This window comes from Sorghum bicolor, chromosome 4 (genome assembly GCF_000003195.3).
Source record: "Sorghum bicolor cultivar BTx623 chromosome 4, Sorghum_bicolor_NCBIv3, whole genome shotgun sequence".
Taxonomy (NCBI): Eukaryota; Viridiplantae; Streptophyta; class Magnoliopsida; order Poales; family Poaceae; genus Sorghum; species Sorghum bicolor.
Genome location: NC_012873.2, coordinates 16,473,940 through 16,489,922, shown reverse-complemented (window position 1 = coordinate 16,489,922; position 15,983 = coordinate 16,473,940). Strand labels below are relative to the sequence as shown.

The 15,983-nt window shown below is 43.8% G+C and overlaps 1 pseudogene; it reads left to right on the top strand.

Moving 5' to 3' along the window:
- The window catches only part of LOC8081629, a 59,925-nt pseudogene continuing 55,885 nt past the window's right edge, over positions 11,944–15,983 (top strand).

The following is a 15,983-nucleotide window of genomic DNA, read 5'->3' as shown; positions in this document are numbered from 1 at the left end:
AGTATGATGATGTAGACTATACTTATTTGTCTTGCTGGCATGGACACTACAATTGTCATATGTGCTATTGGATTTTAATTGTATATATGTGGTAGTGCATTACATGTTGAGATAAATAGTTATTGTGGTTCTACTTAGTGGATTTTAATTTAATATGGTAGTGCATTGCTTAGGTGGATAGCTTGCATGCTTAGAGAAATTGTTAGTGGGGTTTAGGATTATAAGAGTTATAGATATCAAAACCATATTTAAAAAACTATCAAAACCATATAAATAACCACCTTGTCCTTTACAGAAGTGTTTTTGTGTTGATGTGACACTAAGGACTTGCTGAAGGATCAAGATAGCCGACTAGAGTGTGGGTGAATAGTTCTTTCTAAAATTTATCGCGTCGGCTAACCGAAACAAATACGGAATTAAAACTATCAGTCTAGTCAAGACTACACCCATCTATCTAAGTACTCTAGCACCTTGTAAAGAGATTCTAAACAAGTAAACAAGATGCTACCTTAGCAAGAGCTCGCCTATCCAATTCTAGGTGCAAGATCACACAAACCTATGCCACTAGTACTTTGAAAACCAGAGAGCTCCTACACAACTAGTAAACAAAAGCACAAAGCTCCTAAGCTCCCTAGCAATGCTCAAAACAAGGGAACCAATGTCAAATTAGAGAGCGCAAATTACTTAGCTACACAAACTAAGCAATGTGACTAACAAGGTTACACAAACCAAATTAGTCACGCAAGGGGAACTATTTGTAGCTACACAAGCAAGAAGATAACTATCAAGCTACCTAATTACAAGAGCAACTACACAAGCACAAGTATATGAATGTAAGAACAAGCTTGTGTTAGGGACTTGCAAACCAACAGGAAGAACAATATTGACACAAAGATTTTCTCCCGAGGTTCGCTTGGTTGCCACCAAGCTACGTCCTCGTTGTATCGACCAACACTTGGTGGTTCAGCGGCTAAGAGGTGTTACACGAATCTCGTCCTCACTAGGACACCGCAAGAACCTACCCACAAGTGAGGTAGCTCAATGACACGCACAATCCAATAAAGTTGCTCTTCACGATTCCCGCGGGGTGAGCATCGTACCCCTTACAATCTCTTCTCTAGAGCATCGCACAATCTCTTTGCGTGCTTCGACAGAGTCACAAGCCACCAAACCATCTAGGAGATGGCAACCTCTAAGAGTAACAAGCACCACGAGCTTGCAACACGAACACCTAGTGTCACTCGAAGCAATCTCTCAATGCAATGCACTAGAATCGCTCACTCACACAATCGGATGATCACTATCAAGCATATGTGAGTTAGAGGCTTCACTAGCACTCCCTAAGCATGGACACTAAGTCCCAAGGGTGCCAAGCACCAGTCAAGGCTGGCCACCACTTCTATTTATAACCCCAAGGCTGAAATAGCCATTGCCCCTTCACTGGACAAAACTCATGGGCACCGAACACGCTGTAGGGAGCCACCAGACGCTCAACCCCATTGTCCGATGCTCAAACGACAGCCATGTGTCATTATCCGTTTGAACTCGACCATTGCCGCCAACGGCTAACATGCGCTCGCACCTAAAACAGTAGCACCAGACACTATGCTGGTCCACACCAGATGCGTCTAGTGCACACCAGACCCGTACACAGGGAGGGTGTAAAATGCGTGGGGTCACCGGACGTGGACCATCAGATGCTCTCCTGCGTCCGATGTTGCGAGCGCTTCTATAGTGAATCATCGAACTCACATCACCGGACTCACTCAAGTTACTGTGTGTGTGTCCGATGAATACTCCCCGGCGAGTACCGCTCACCGGACGCACAGAGCGTGTCTGGTGCAGCATCTGATGCTGCTAACACCAACATTCAATGAGTGTCCCGTGACTTCTCTAAACTTTTCACCGGTGCAATAGAAAATATGCGTTTCATTTTCTCAAAAGCGTCGAATCCCGCCTCGCAAGCTAGAGAGGAACCCAAACCTCTCTCTACCCTTTAAACTCCACTTCCTTTGTGAATGTGCTAACACCACCAAGTGTCCACCACCAATGTACATGTGTGTTAGCATTTCATAAACATTTTATCAAAGGAGTTAGCCTCTCAACTTCCCATGCCACTCGATCCTAACACGTATGCAAAGTTAGATCGCTTAAGTGGCACTAGATCACCGATATGCAAGCAAGTTTGCCCCTCTTGATAGTACGGCCATCTATCCTAAATCCGGTCATAAACTTCTCTACACATCTACCACCAGTGAAATGGAAATGCCCTAGGTTATACCTTTGCCTTGCGCATTCCATTCCATCTCCTTCAATGTTAATGCAACACATGCACCAACCAATCACCAAATAATATGATCCACTTCATATCATCATGTGACCGTATTGGTTCATCGATCTTGACCTCACTTGCTCTTCACTGTTGCCTTAGTCCATCGGCGCCAACTCTAGCTCAAGCTTCAACATCACACGTGGTCCCTCACTTCAAAGCCTTTGACTTGCCTTTCACTCTTGCAACCGTTCCATCGAGCCAAGTCTTATCTTGATCTTCTCTACCTTGGTCACATGACTCCATGTCATGTCTCATATGCAATGAGCTCCTCCATCATCACATAATCATTTGTGGACTAATCTCCTGTGTATCTCACATAAACACTATGAAAGGTCCTAATATGGCTAGAGAGAGGTGAATAGCCTATTAAAAATTCTACAAACTCACTAGAGCAAGAGGTTAGTAGATAACAAAGCGAAGCTTTTTGCTTTAGCTCTAATGAGGTGTTTGCAAGCCACCTATCCAACAATTTTAGTTAATATGATCACTAGGCACACAAAAGCTATGTCACTACGAGCTACACTAGTGAACTATGCTACACAAGGTAAGATTAGCAACTAAACTAGTTATACTACTTTGCGGTAAGTAAATAGAGAGGAAGAGATATTTATACCACCGTGTAGGGGATAAACTAATCACCAATGTATGAACAATCAAGCACCGGGAGAATGCCAATCAAACACAAATTGAGACACCAACTTTTGTTTCAAGGTTCACGTGCTTGCCGGCACGCTATGTCCCCTTTGTGTCGACCAACACTTGGTGGTTCGGCGGCTAAGAGGTGTAGCACGAACCTCGTCCTCACTAGGATACCACAAAAATCTACCCATACGAAAGCCCAAGTTTGGTTTTGGTAATTAATGTCACCAAGTTGCTAATGCCTTGTGTTTAAGTAATTTGAGTTAGGCATAGAAACACATGTGATGAAGGTGCAAGGTGGCATGGAAAGGTGGCCACATGATCACAAAGAGATGAAGCATGAAGTGTAGATCATGATGATAGATAAGGAGTAAAGTGATCAAGGCAAAGGTATAAACATAGGGTTTTGCTTTTGCCGGTCTAAGTTGAGTAGAGAAGTGATTGACCGTATTTAGGATAGATAGCCGACTATCAAGAGGGGAAATCACGGTCATCTCTCGAATCAAGTGCTACTAGGTCCATATCTTGAGCATATGCATTAGGATCTAGTAAAGTGCTAACTTAACTCCTTTGATGAAAATGTTTGTAAAAAGCTAACACACATGTACTTTGGTGGTGGACACTTGTTGGTGTTAGCACATTTACAAAGGAGGTGGAGTTCCTAGGGTTGAGAGGATTCGGCACTTTTGAGAAAATGAAGTGTATATTTTCTATTGCACCGATGGGAAATTTAGAGAAGTCACGGGAAACACTCACTAGACGCAGCACGCGGAGGCACCGGACGCTGTCCTGAGCGTTTGGTGTGCTCTCAGTGCTTGCCCCTGTTAGGGTTGAGCACCGGACGCACTGCACCAGACGTAGGGTGTTCCCTGTTCATGCGTCTGGTGTGGCCTGACTTAAGCAGAGGGCGTCTGACTGAGAGCACCGGACGCTCTGAGTGCATCCGGTGGTGTGTGTCTGGTGTGAGGGGATTTTGCAACCCTCTCTGCGCATGAGTCCGGTGAGATCTGAGTTTGACAAACTCTCTGCGCACGGGTCTGGTGAGTACAGGACGCGTTCGGTGCTCACTTGGTCGCGTCTGGTGGTCCGCAGGTGACTGTTAGAGTTTGACACATGAGATTCAGAGGTGGACATGTGGCTAACATCTGTGCACCAGACGCAGGGGGTCGAGCGTCCGGTGGCTCCCTGCTGAGCGTCCAGTGCCTCCGATTTCAGCCCAGTGAAAGAGCCAACGACTCTATTTGTTGAGAGGGCTTATAAATAGAAGGTGGCTGGTTTTGGGAGGTTCTCTCTTGCACATTTGATTACTTGAGGCATACATTGAGCTAGAGAACACTCCCTCCACTCATCTCCTTGTTTGATTGCTAATCCTAGTGAGATTGAGTGAGATTCAAGTGCATTGCTTTGAGAGTTACATCTAGTAGCACTTGATCTTTGAGTTTGCTGCGGATTTCTTGTTACTCTTGGGTGTTTCCTGATGCCCTAGATAGCTTGGAGCAGCGGTGGTGTTGAGCTCGTGATTGGAGATTGTTTCGAGCCTCACCAAGTGATTTGTGAGGGGTTCTTGAGCCTTCCCCGTGGGAGATCACAATTGGCTACTCTGGTGGATTGCTCATGGCTTGGAGGATCCATCTTGTGAGTGGATGTGCGGCACTTGCTGAGGGTTTCGCTTTGGGTTGCCAATTAGCTCGCGATCCATCAAGTGAGTGTATCACCACAACGAAGACTAGCTTGCGGGGAAGCAAGTGAACCTCGGTAAAAAATCTTGTGTCATCTCTTGCCGAGGATTCTCTTGTGATTGTGATTGATTGATTGGTCATATATCTACTCTACAACGTTGGTATAACAATCACTCTCTACTCCTTTACATACTTACTTATCTTGCTAGTTGTTTAGCTTGTTTAGCTTAGTTCTTGTTTAGAGTAGAGTTGTTGTGTAGCCTTCTCTTGTTGTTGTGGATTAGTGTTTAGCCTTATACTAGTTTGTATAGGTGGCTTGCATAGTTTAGTTGAGCTAGTGCTAGGATTGCTGAGCCATTTGTTCTACTAACACACTTGCTTAGTAAAGTTTGTAGATTTTTAAATAGGCTATTCACCCCCTCTAGCCATTTGGACCTTTCACCATAAGTGAGGTAGCTCAATGACACGAACAATCCACTAGAGTTATCTTTCGGCTCTCCGCTGGGGAAGGTACAAAACCCCTCACAATCACCAGAAGATGGCCACGAACAATCACCAACTTGTGCTAATCCTTCTTCGCTGCTCCAAGCCATCTAGGTGGTGGCAACCACCAAGAGTAACAAGAAAACCGCAGCCAAATCGATCCCCAAGTGCCACTAGATGCAATCACTCAAGCAAATGCACTTATAATCACTCCCAATCTCACAAAGATGGTTAATCTAAGAAGAAGATGAGTGGGAGGTGTTTGCTTAGGCTCACAAAGATATCAAGTAGTCATGAATGCCAAGAGAGTAAGCTCCAAGACGACCAATAACTATTTATAAGCCCCTCAAACAAATAGAGCCGTTGGCCTTTTTTACTGGGCAGAACATGGAGTCACCGGACGCACAGTAGGTGACCATCTGGACGCTCGACCCATACGTCCGGTGCTTAGAACACAGTGTAACATCCTAAAAATTCACATTCAAAAATCACTCGTATTAAAAATTATTTTCAAAATATATTTAAAAATATAAATCATTTGAGCTCTATAGTATCTCCATCCAATTCTTTTCTATCCATCTCAGTTATCTATCTTCAAATATATCCTGCACAACATGGCATAAGCATCACTTGTCCTCTCCTCATCTCTCTTTCTCGCTCACTCGCTCGTTTTGCCCGATACCCGGCAACGGCGCATGCGCTGACCCCACCACCACTGCTGCCGCAGCGCACTCACGCCCGAGCCCCCTCGCTCGCACGCGCACCGCGATATGTGAGGCCCACCTCCCGCCTTTCCCTCGCTCCTCTTTTGCTGTACAAAAGATAGCAAGTTATAACGCACAACTGAGCACCATTCATCATATCTTTCGTGTACAAATAACAGCAAGTACCAGCAAGCTTACATGCAAGAAAGCATAGCAGAGCAGTTCACCCACACACACATGAATATATCTCATACATGCATGTAGGACATGCCACCGTCCATTTGCATGCACCTGCATGTAAGGACACGGTAATTAGACACCGTCCATTTGTATGCACAGTGCATGTAAATTAGACACCGTCCTCGTCCCATCAGCCGTGCAATGCAAATTAGACACCACCCTCGTCCCATCAGCCATACACTACAATAACATCTTTAATGGCAAGTAGCTGAGTGCTTTGGCCTATAAAAAGACACTCTCGGGTGCTCACTCTCAACACCCAGAACAGCACGTTCACTCACTCGCTTACTCACTCATTTGCTCTCAGTTCACATATACCGTATACGACTATACACACAAGCCGAGCTCGACTATCGTCATAAGACGAGGTGAGCAGCTCATGACCATCTTATTGTTCTCCGCTGTATCTTGTATTTGTCTATACCGATTTACTGCCAAGAACTCCACGAGCTGAACCATGACGTACAACATGCATAGCTTTTCTCTCCTCATATATGTGAGGACCCACAGACAAAAGCCAAGGCTCATTTATTATGCATGCACTCCATCACTCTCAAGCAATCACGTGCATGCAACCACCAGGAGCTAATCACATCCAAGGCCACTATCCAAAATGTCTTGTTTATTCAGGAAGTCAGTCAGCTTGCTAAATTAATATCTTCTCCATTCGAACTTCGATTTCATTATTTTTTTTTCCTAAATTCATCTAAAATCATGATCTACCATCCATATTAATTTCATGATTTTTAGGGCTCATTTAAATTTATGTGATTTATTTATTTGTGCTTGTTGTATGTGTCGGTCGTCGCGTATTTTTGCTGACAGAGTGAACGAGCCGAAGAACGAAGACGTTGGAGATGAGTACCGTGAGTTCGACGCCGAGGACCCGGACTGTCAGCAGGAGTTTACCGAGGACGCCGACGGAGGCAAGTCCAACCGATTCCCTTTGATGCATATTGATCCTATTTTTAAACACAACTCGTAAAAACCATTTTAAATATTGCATGTATGATATATATATATATATATATATATATATATATAAAAGGTATTTTCGCTGCTTAGTTAAAACCTGTTGAATAACCATCCTTAAATTAATATTATCCGATAATTGTCTTATTCAAACCTATGAACAAATAATATGCTATGACATAAATATTATTATTTAGTATGCTTAGGACTTGTTACTCATCCTGGATACTCATTGCTATATTTTCTTAAGTATAATGATTTTAAAAGTAAATCTGTGTGAATGGTGAAAATGAATTGTGGGTATTGTGAAAGGGTTAATGAATAAGTTATAGATATGATTACTATGAAGATAGAGTGGATGGGATCTCTTGTGGGGGATGCCCTGGTGTTGTGGCTTATACCTTGCGGGGTTAAGTGTGAAGATATCCACCTTGTCTCGATTAAGGACTGAGTTGATAATTCATCTTGTCTAACTTATTTATCGTACAACCACTCGTCTTGCATGGGAAAGGCTTAGTCTAAATCCCTCTAGTATGGCAATCACCTAGAGGCAGGTGTGCAATGGGATACTAAGAGATGTATGTGAAATGGTGGAAATATATGAAATATAAAAAGCTTTGTGAATTATTGTGGTATCATGAGATGTGGCCTTAGTGTTCCCGTGGTGAGCGCCATTACTCAGCTATGGAGGGTAATGACTTCGATGGATCTGTGCTTGCACAACGGTGTAAGTTATAGTATCCTACTTATGATGAAAATATACAACCTCTGTAGAGTGTAAATATATCTGGATAGCCGTGTCCTCGGTCTCGGACTGGTTATGGTTTGGTTTCAACAACTAGATGGGTTGGGATGAGTGGAAATATTAGAGTGAGTGTGATTTTGGAAATAAATAGTTGACTCCCATTGTGTTGTGGGAACAAGGGTTCAACAACACTTAAAATTGTGATCAAACCCCTATTTTTAGAAACAATAATATATGTGGAAAAAGTGATCTTTTATAAAAGTATTTGTGAAATGAAACCTTACATATGTAAAAAGATAGCTTTATACAAATAAAACTAACCTTTATCCTTGATTTATCTATATGGATATATATTGTTATCCCCTTCCGTAGGGTAAGGTTGGATTACTTTGTACTCACCCTTGTTTTATTAAACAGAGGAAGATCCAGACTTCGAGTGGCGTTCGAGTAAGGTCGTGTCTGCACCCAACTAAGCCTGTGGCATTGGGACTCATCGGATGTTCGGTTGTGATATCATCTGTTTCTGGGTCCTTTGGACCTATGTTGTATTTTAGTGTCTTATTATTATAGCGTGCCTTCATTATCCACGTTTATGGAGACTACTGTGCTAAAACCTATCTGATGTAATAAATATGTTAGTAGCCTCTTGGGACTAGTATTGTATCACATTTGAGTTCCTAGATTTTCAAGGGCGCTTCAGGTGGTATCAGAACCGTAGTTGGCTGTAGCTGGACCAGTATTTTACTAAATAAAAGTATTTTACAAAAGTTTTTACCCTCTTCCCTCTATTTGAAAAAATATTTACTCTCATCTATATCTCTCAGATGGCAGAAGGAGTTTGGACCAACAGTTACTGTCTAAGTGTAGAAGGTTTTTCCAAGTTTTTGTATGCTACCATGCAAAAACTTAGAATCAAGGATTGCCCAGAATATGAATGCAGAGAATATGAAGAGCATGAAACCGAGCGGTGTGAAGTTATCATCTATATTAGAAAAAGTGAGGACTTCCCTAACATAGGTGAAGCTTGGAATATGACTACGACCGGATTTCGGTTTGCAGATACATACCAAGCCGTCACCCACAAAGCCTTTAGGTACCTATGCCAGATCTACGAGAAGCCCATCACCCGTACACCCATGAGGTTCTTTCCACCCGAAGAAAAAGACCGACCAGTTTGGAGGACCCGCATGGAGCTCTTGCAAGGACGTTATTCACTCGAGGATGACCCAACTGTGGTATTCATGACCACATACCTGCTTGCTCTAGATAAGTAATATAATGAGCAGGCCTCAGAGTTAAGGAAGTGCATCCATCGTGCGGAGGAAGCCGAGATCATATCTAGAAAGCTCCATGTGCAGCTTGCGGAGGCTCAGGCCCAAGCAGCTGCAGCCGAGAGTCGTGAAACTACCATTGCGGAAGTCTTAAAGGCAGCTGAGGACCGCCATGCTCAGGAGTCGAAGGATGCCTAGGATCAAAAGAAGGATGTTAGCAGTGGAAGGCCAAGAGCCTATAATCCTAGAAGGAATCCCAATTATGTCCCTGAAAACCAAAAGAAAGATGGACATAGAAGGGCGATCAGCTCCTCCACCCACATAAACCTCTCATGAAGCTTTAGAGTTGGAGCCCAGTAAGGAAGAAGGATTTCCCCTCCTTACCCAGCCACCACCAAAAGAAGATTGTGACCCAACAAAACCCATGTCACGACCGAGTTGGTTGGCACTCTCGGTTACATTCCCCCTGATTATGTGCAAGGGTGGGTGGCTATTCTAAATGAGATATGTATAGTTTTGGGTAGTCTTGCTTGAACTACTCACAGGTCAGCGGCCCATTGCAATCTCTTTTGTGTCAAAGGAACTCGTCCATTGGGTATGGGATATGAGATCTGAAGGAAAGCAGATTGAAGTTCTGGATCGAGCACTCTGGGGCACAGGGTATGATGAGCAAATGCTGATGGTGCTTGAAGCTGCCTGCCAGTGTGTCAATTGTAATCCATCCATGAGGTGAACAATACAGTCTCTTGCCTGGACAGCATAGCCGCCAACCTGAACATGCAAGATATTTCAGTGAACATGGAGTAATGTGCATGATAAGTGTACTTGAATTCATAAGATGTATAGGTTCACAAGCACTAGTTCTGCTAAAATATCGCACTACCTTTTGTACAGTTTAACAGACTGATAGACTTTTGTAAATTCACCTCTCTGCCCCTCTGGTGAACAACCGTCCATAACAATTCATGAGAAACAACTATATTGTAAGACTAATCATGAGGGGAACAGATGTTACTGAAAACTATTCAGTTCTACCATTTGTTCGCGTGAATTTTTGGTAAAAAAAACAACACAGATTTGGTCATTCATGCGGCCACAGTTGCAGTGTCAAAACAGCCAAGTAAATGCAAACCGAAAAGGTATCTAGTCTAGTGATACAATAAAGTAGGGAGTCACCAACACCGAAACGGCAAAGCTTGATAGCCTCCCAATGTCAAGGCCCATCCCCAGTCCGCTCAACGCATCGAAATCACTGATAAAGTGGCAAATCGAGTAGACAGTAGTCCGATCCAATAACATCATCTCACACTGCAACAAGCGAAGAGAAGGCAAGATCGAAGATCAACTGACCCTAGTAGGCGCGCAGCTGGCTCTCCGTGCGGCTGCGCGGACCTCCAGAGACGGCAGCGCGGCCGTTGACCAGTGCGGCGCGAGGAAAGTGGGAAGCGGAAACGCGAAACGTGGTAAAGGCAATTTCGCATAAGTATGGGCTGGCATGTGGAGTATGACCTTCTGGTAAGGCCGTGAGGGAAGGATAAACATTTTGAATTTTCTCCATCCTTTAGGGAAAAAAAATATCTACCAGCATCAGTTTTGTACAGAACATTAGTATAGAGGTTTGGCCACCTCTGATGTTGGATTTTATATGCAGTATAAATACATGTTTTTACATGTTGAAACTTGTATTTCATCCTGGCTTAATGAAAAACGAGTCGTGAAAAAGAAGTCCAAAATTTGGTCATGTCTGTTTTACCAGTGAAGAATTGCTTTTTTTATTGTAAAGTGAAGAATTGCATTCACAGGTAATTATAATTTTATTTATACATAGTGCATAAGTGTGATAAAAATTAATGTCAATAAAATTTAGTTTCAAATGGAGCCACGAAGGGAGCCATATCCTTTTCGAATTTCGGCCTGGTACTGCACGCGTTAGTAGAAGAGCTGTCGGCATCACAATTCACAAACCATTTGTGCAGACTGCCCAAACCATTCTAGCAGAGGGCAAAACAGCCCCAATGAAGATTTGGAGCGAAAATGAACTCTATAAGCCCACCGTAATTGCACTAAACTCTCAAATCATTGCCCACAAGTCATGGTGCTTTACAAAAAGATAGGAAAAAAATGTATGCGGTAATTTTTCTGAGATATTTACTGAGTCAAAACACAAGCCGGCCGGCCTGAAATCACCAGCTGAGCCTGACACATTTGCACCAGGTCGTTGTCCAGAAACCCACAGGTGCCGGCACAATGGAAAATTGCAATTGTCAAACGTGTAGGACAGCAACAGCTAGCTAGGCTTAATTATGACGACAGCTAGAAAGTAAACGATTCCTTGGGTGAGCAAGAACAATAGTGCCCAGCGTAAACTCATCCGTTAATCTGAAAAATCTTCTTGCCCTTTTGCAGCCATGTTCATACCCCCATCAATGGATGCTTTGAATTATAGCGTGCAATTTGTCCTTCATTCAAGATTTTTTCTACGATTTGTTATAACGAAAAGTCGAAAACTGATAAGAGAAGTGATCCCAAACAAAGTAAAGCAAGAGATGTTATAGTATTTTTAAAAGTAATCAGTCATGGATGGCTAGTCCTCGTATTGCGTACCGTTTCGCACATGGAAATCAGCTTACAAGGTGTTGTATAGCAGATGTTAAATCTAGACAAGGATGTGCCTATAGCAGCCGGTGCTTGACTAGGTTTTTCTTCTTGTTGAATATGACTAGTAAAGTCAAATAAGACAGATAAATGAATAATGATGACAGCGGCTGCTCCTGTTTGTACTCCGCGCTCTTTCTTCATCCAATCTCTTCTAAACTTATAAACTCTCTGGACACAGCTTACTCCTATGCTTATGCTTCCATGCTGATTTCTTGAGAAAATGTGGACTCTCCATTTCTTATTCACGAAAAACAGCAACAGATTTCCCACTAGTTTCCTTGGCCTTGCTCTCATGCTGCTCATCCTCTTCTTGGCATCTCCGATGAGTTCTTGCACCGAGCAGGAGAGTAACTCCCTCCTACACTTCCTCGCAGGGCTCTCACAGGAAGGTGGCCTCACCAAGTCATGGCAGAATGGCACAGATTGCTGCACTTGGGAAGGGATCACCTGCAGTCCAGACAGGATGGTCACCGATGTCTTCTTGGCATCTAGGAGCCTTGAGGGGGAAATCTCACCATTCCTTGGCAATCTCAGTGGCCTATTGAGGCTCAACCTATCCTACAATTTGTTGTCCGGTGTCCTACCATTGGAATTGGTGTCGTCTAGTACCATCATCGTCCTTGATGTCAGCTTCAACCAACTTAACGGAGGCCTACAAGAGCTGCAATCTTCAAACCCACTCCGACCTCTCCAGGTACTGAACATCTCGAGCAACTTGTTTTCAGGGCAGTTTCCATCCACCACATGGGACACGATGAAGAGTCTGGTTGTGCTAAATGTGAGCAACAACAGCTTCACTGGGCAAGATATCAGCTACCTTATGTGTCAGTGTCCCATCCTTTGCTGTGCTTGAACTCAGCTACAACCAGTTCAGTGGAAGTATCCCTCCAGGGCTCAGTAATTGCTCCAGGCTGACATCTCTAAGTGCTGGGGACAACAACCTCAATGGGACTCTTTCAGATGACCTTCTCCATATTGCCCTGTTGGAACACCTCTCTTTTCCAAAGAATCAGTTGGAAGGATCGATCGGTGATGTCAGCAAGCTAAAGAATCTGGTAACCCTTAATCTTGAAGGGAATGGGTTCAGTGGCAATATACCAGATTCTATAAGTGAGCTTACAAGACTGGAAGAGATTTCTTTGGGCAACAACAATATGTCCGAGGAACTACCATCAACTCTGAGCAGGTGCACAAAACTCCAAATTACGGACCTCAAGAGCAACAGTTTCTGTGGAGAACTTGTTGGCGCTGACCACCGCCGGCGACACGACGTCGATGGATGGGAACGCGACTTGTCTGACCTGGAACGAGTTCACGGTCACCACGAATAGAATATTCGACAGACAAACTGTTTTAAGCCGCTATGGCATGACCTGACCAAGACTCCTTTATTGATATATCTCCAACCAGGATCCCCGCCATGCCCGCTCACGCTGCGTCATGCCCGTCTAAGCACGGGAACGTTTACATGAGTGACGTGGCGAGATCGGACACTGACTTCGTCGTGAACGCAGCACGAGTCTGGTCTATACAATGCATGATCTAACTAGCTAATCAAGCTTCTTATACTGCTACGATATGCAACTAACTTAGCTAATATGGTGGAACATAATATGCACAGGATTATGGCTAACAATCACCCCCTAATCCTGCTGCACCTGGATCACCCCCAACTACTGCCGTAGCTCTGTAAATCTGACTCTCCCAAGAGCCTTAGTCAATATGTCCGCCAATTGATCTGTTGTTCCCACATGATCTATCTCGACTTCTCCTTTCTCGACACAATCACGTATAAAGTGATATCGTGTGTCAATATGCTTGCTCCTGTCATGATGAACTGGATTTTTGCTCAGCACGATTGCTGATTTATTGTCCACCAAGAGCTTCACTTTCGGTGTCTGAACTCCGAGCAATCCACCCAGAAGCCTACTCAGTGAAATGCCTTGACAGGCTGCATTTGCACTAGCAATATATTCTGCCTCACAAGATGATAAGGCCACTACTCTTTGCTTCTAAGAACATAAAGTCACCAGGCTTGATCCCAACAAGAACACTGAACCACTTGTACTTTTTCTGTCACCAATATCACCAGCTAGATCACTGTCACTATAGCCAGTAATTTTTGTTTCAGACATGCCCAGCTTCTTGTATACGCAGCCATAATTCATAGTACCCGCTAAGTACCTTAAAATCTGCTTGACTTCTGCCCAATGACTCCCTCTTGGATCCTCCATGTATCTGCTAACAATTCCCACCGAATAAGCAATATCTAGTCTGGTATTTACCAAATATCTTAAGCTTCCAATGACACTTCAGTATTTAGTCTTGTCGACTGTAGGAGACTTGTCATTCTTATCAGCCTCAACCTGTTCTCCATGGGTACATGACAAGGATTGCATCCCTTCATGCCTGCTGTCTCCAGGATTTTTCTTGTGTATGAGCTCTGAGAAAGTGTTATCATCCCCTCCTTCTGTGTCACTTGGATCCCAAGATAATAACTCAACAGTCCCAAGTCACTCATGCTGAAACTTCTCTGCATCTCCCTCTTGAAAGCTTCAATATCTGCAAGACTTGGACCAGTGATGATTAAATCATCTACATACACACCTACCAGAAGATATCCATCACTGTGAGACCTTCTATAGACTGCATGTTCTAATGGATTCCTCTCAAAACCAAGCTTGAGCAATTCCATGTCCAATCTTGAATTCCATGCTCTCGGAGCGTGACGAAGTCCATACAAAGCCTTCTCCAGCTTGAGTACTTTACCACTGCTCCGTTTGGCAATAAAACCAGGAGGTTGTTGGACATAAACCTCCTCTACCAGATCACCATTGAGAAAAGCCGATTTAACATCCATGTGATGTATCTTCCAACCCTTCTGAACTGCCAATGCTATCATGAGTCTTACTGTTTCTATTCTGGCAACAGGAGCATAGACCTCTTCAAAGTCCACCCCCTCACACTGAGCATATCCTTTAGCAACCGGTCGAGCTTTGTGCTTAATGATCTTACCTTGAGGATCTTTCTTGACCTTGAAGACCCATTTAAGCCCAATTGCTTTATGACCTGCAGGTAGCTCAGACAGAGACCATGTTTTGTTTGCCTCAATTGACTCCATTTCAGATAACATTGCTTCCCTCCAACACTGTTCACCTAGTGCCTCATCTACACTTCTTGGCTCTTCTGCTGCAAGGTAGCACACACCACTGTATTCAAAGTCATTTAACACCTCTGTAGTATTAAAAATATTGTCAAGGGTCCTGAACCTTTGTGGCACCCCTTCTGAATCATATGACTCCCCAGATCATGGTGTTGCAAATTCCACTTGAGCATGGCCCTCATGCTGTGGTGTAGATGGATTTAACTCTTGCTGTGAACCAGTGTTGATACTCTAGTCTGCCTAACCAGGAGTCTGCTCCTCGGGTTCAGCTGTAACAGCTGCGTTTTCAGTTATCGGACAATTTGGTGTTTCCTGTCCGACAATAGAGTAATACTCCACATCGAAACCTGAATCCACGGCTTCAGCTCGAGTTTGCTCCTTCCAATCCCATGCTCGTCGTTCCTCGAAGATCACATCACGAGATATATGGAGCTTCTTAGCTATAGGATCATAAACCCTATAGCCTTTTGTGCCAGTCTCATAACCAATGAACACCATCTTTGTTGATGTGTCAGTAAGCTTGCTAATCCCTGGCCCAATCTTCTTGACATGCACAACACAACCAAATGTGCGAAGATGATACACTTTGGGCTTCTTGTTGTGTACGCCCTTGCAGACTTTTGGTGGGAGCACGGTTAAGCAAATATACTACAGTGGTTACCGCCTCACCCCAAAATTCAGCCGGTAGCCTTTTGCTTTTGAACAAACACCTAGCCATCTCCACCACCGATCGATTTCTTCTCTCTACCACCCCGTTCTGTTGGGGTGAGTATGGCATTGTGGTGAAGTGTTTTATCCCCAGTTCATCACAGTACTCCTGAACTCTAGTGAATTAAATTCGCCACCACGATCACTGCGGAATGCTCTTAGTTTCAGACCTCATTCAGTTTCTGCCAGCACCTTGATCCACTTAAAACACTTGAATGCCTCATCCTTTGATGACAAGAGCTCCACCCACATGTAACGACTGTAGCCATCCACTACCAACAAGAAGTAATTCTTTCCTCCTCGCGTTGTGGGTCTGATCTATCCACATAGATCGGTGTGCACAAGGTCGAGAGCCTACTTGGCTTGATAACTAGCCACCTAAGGAAAAG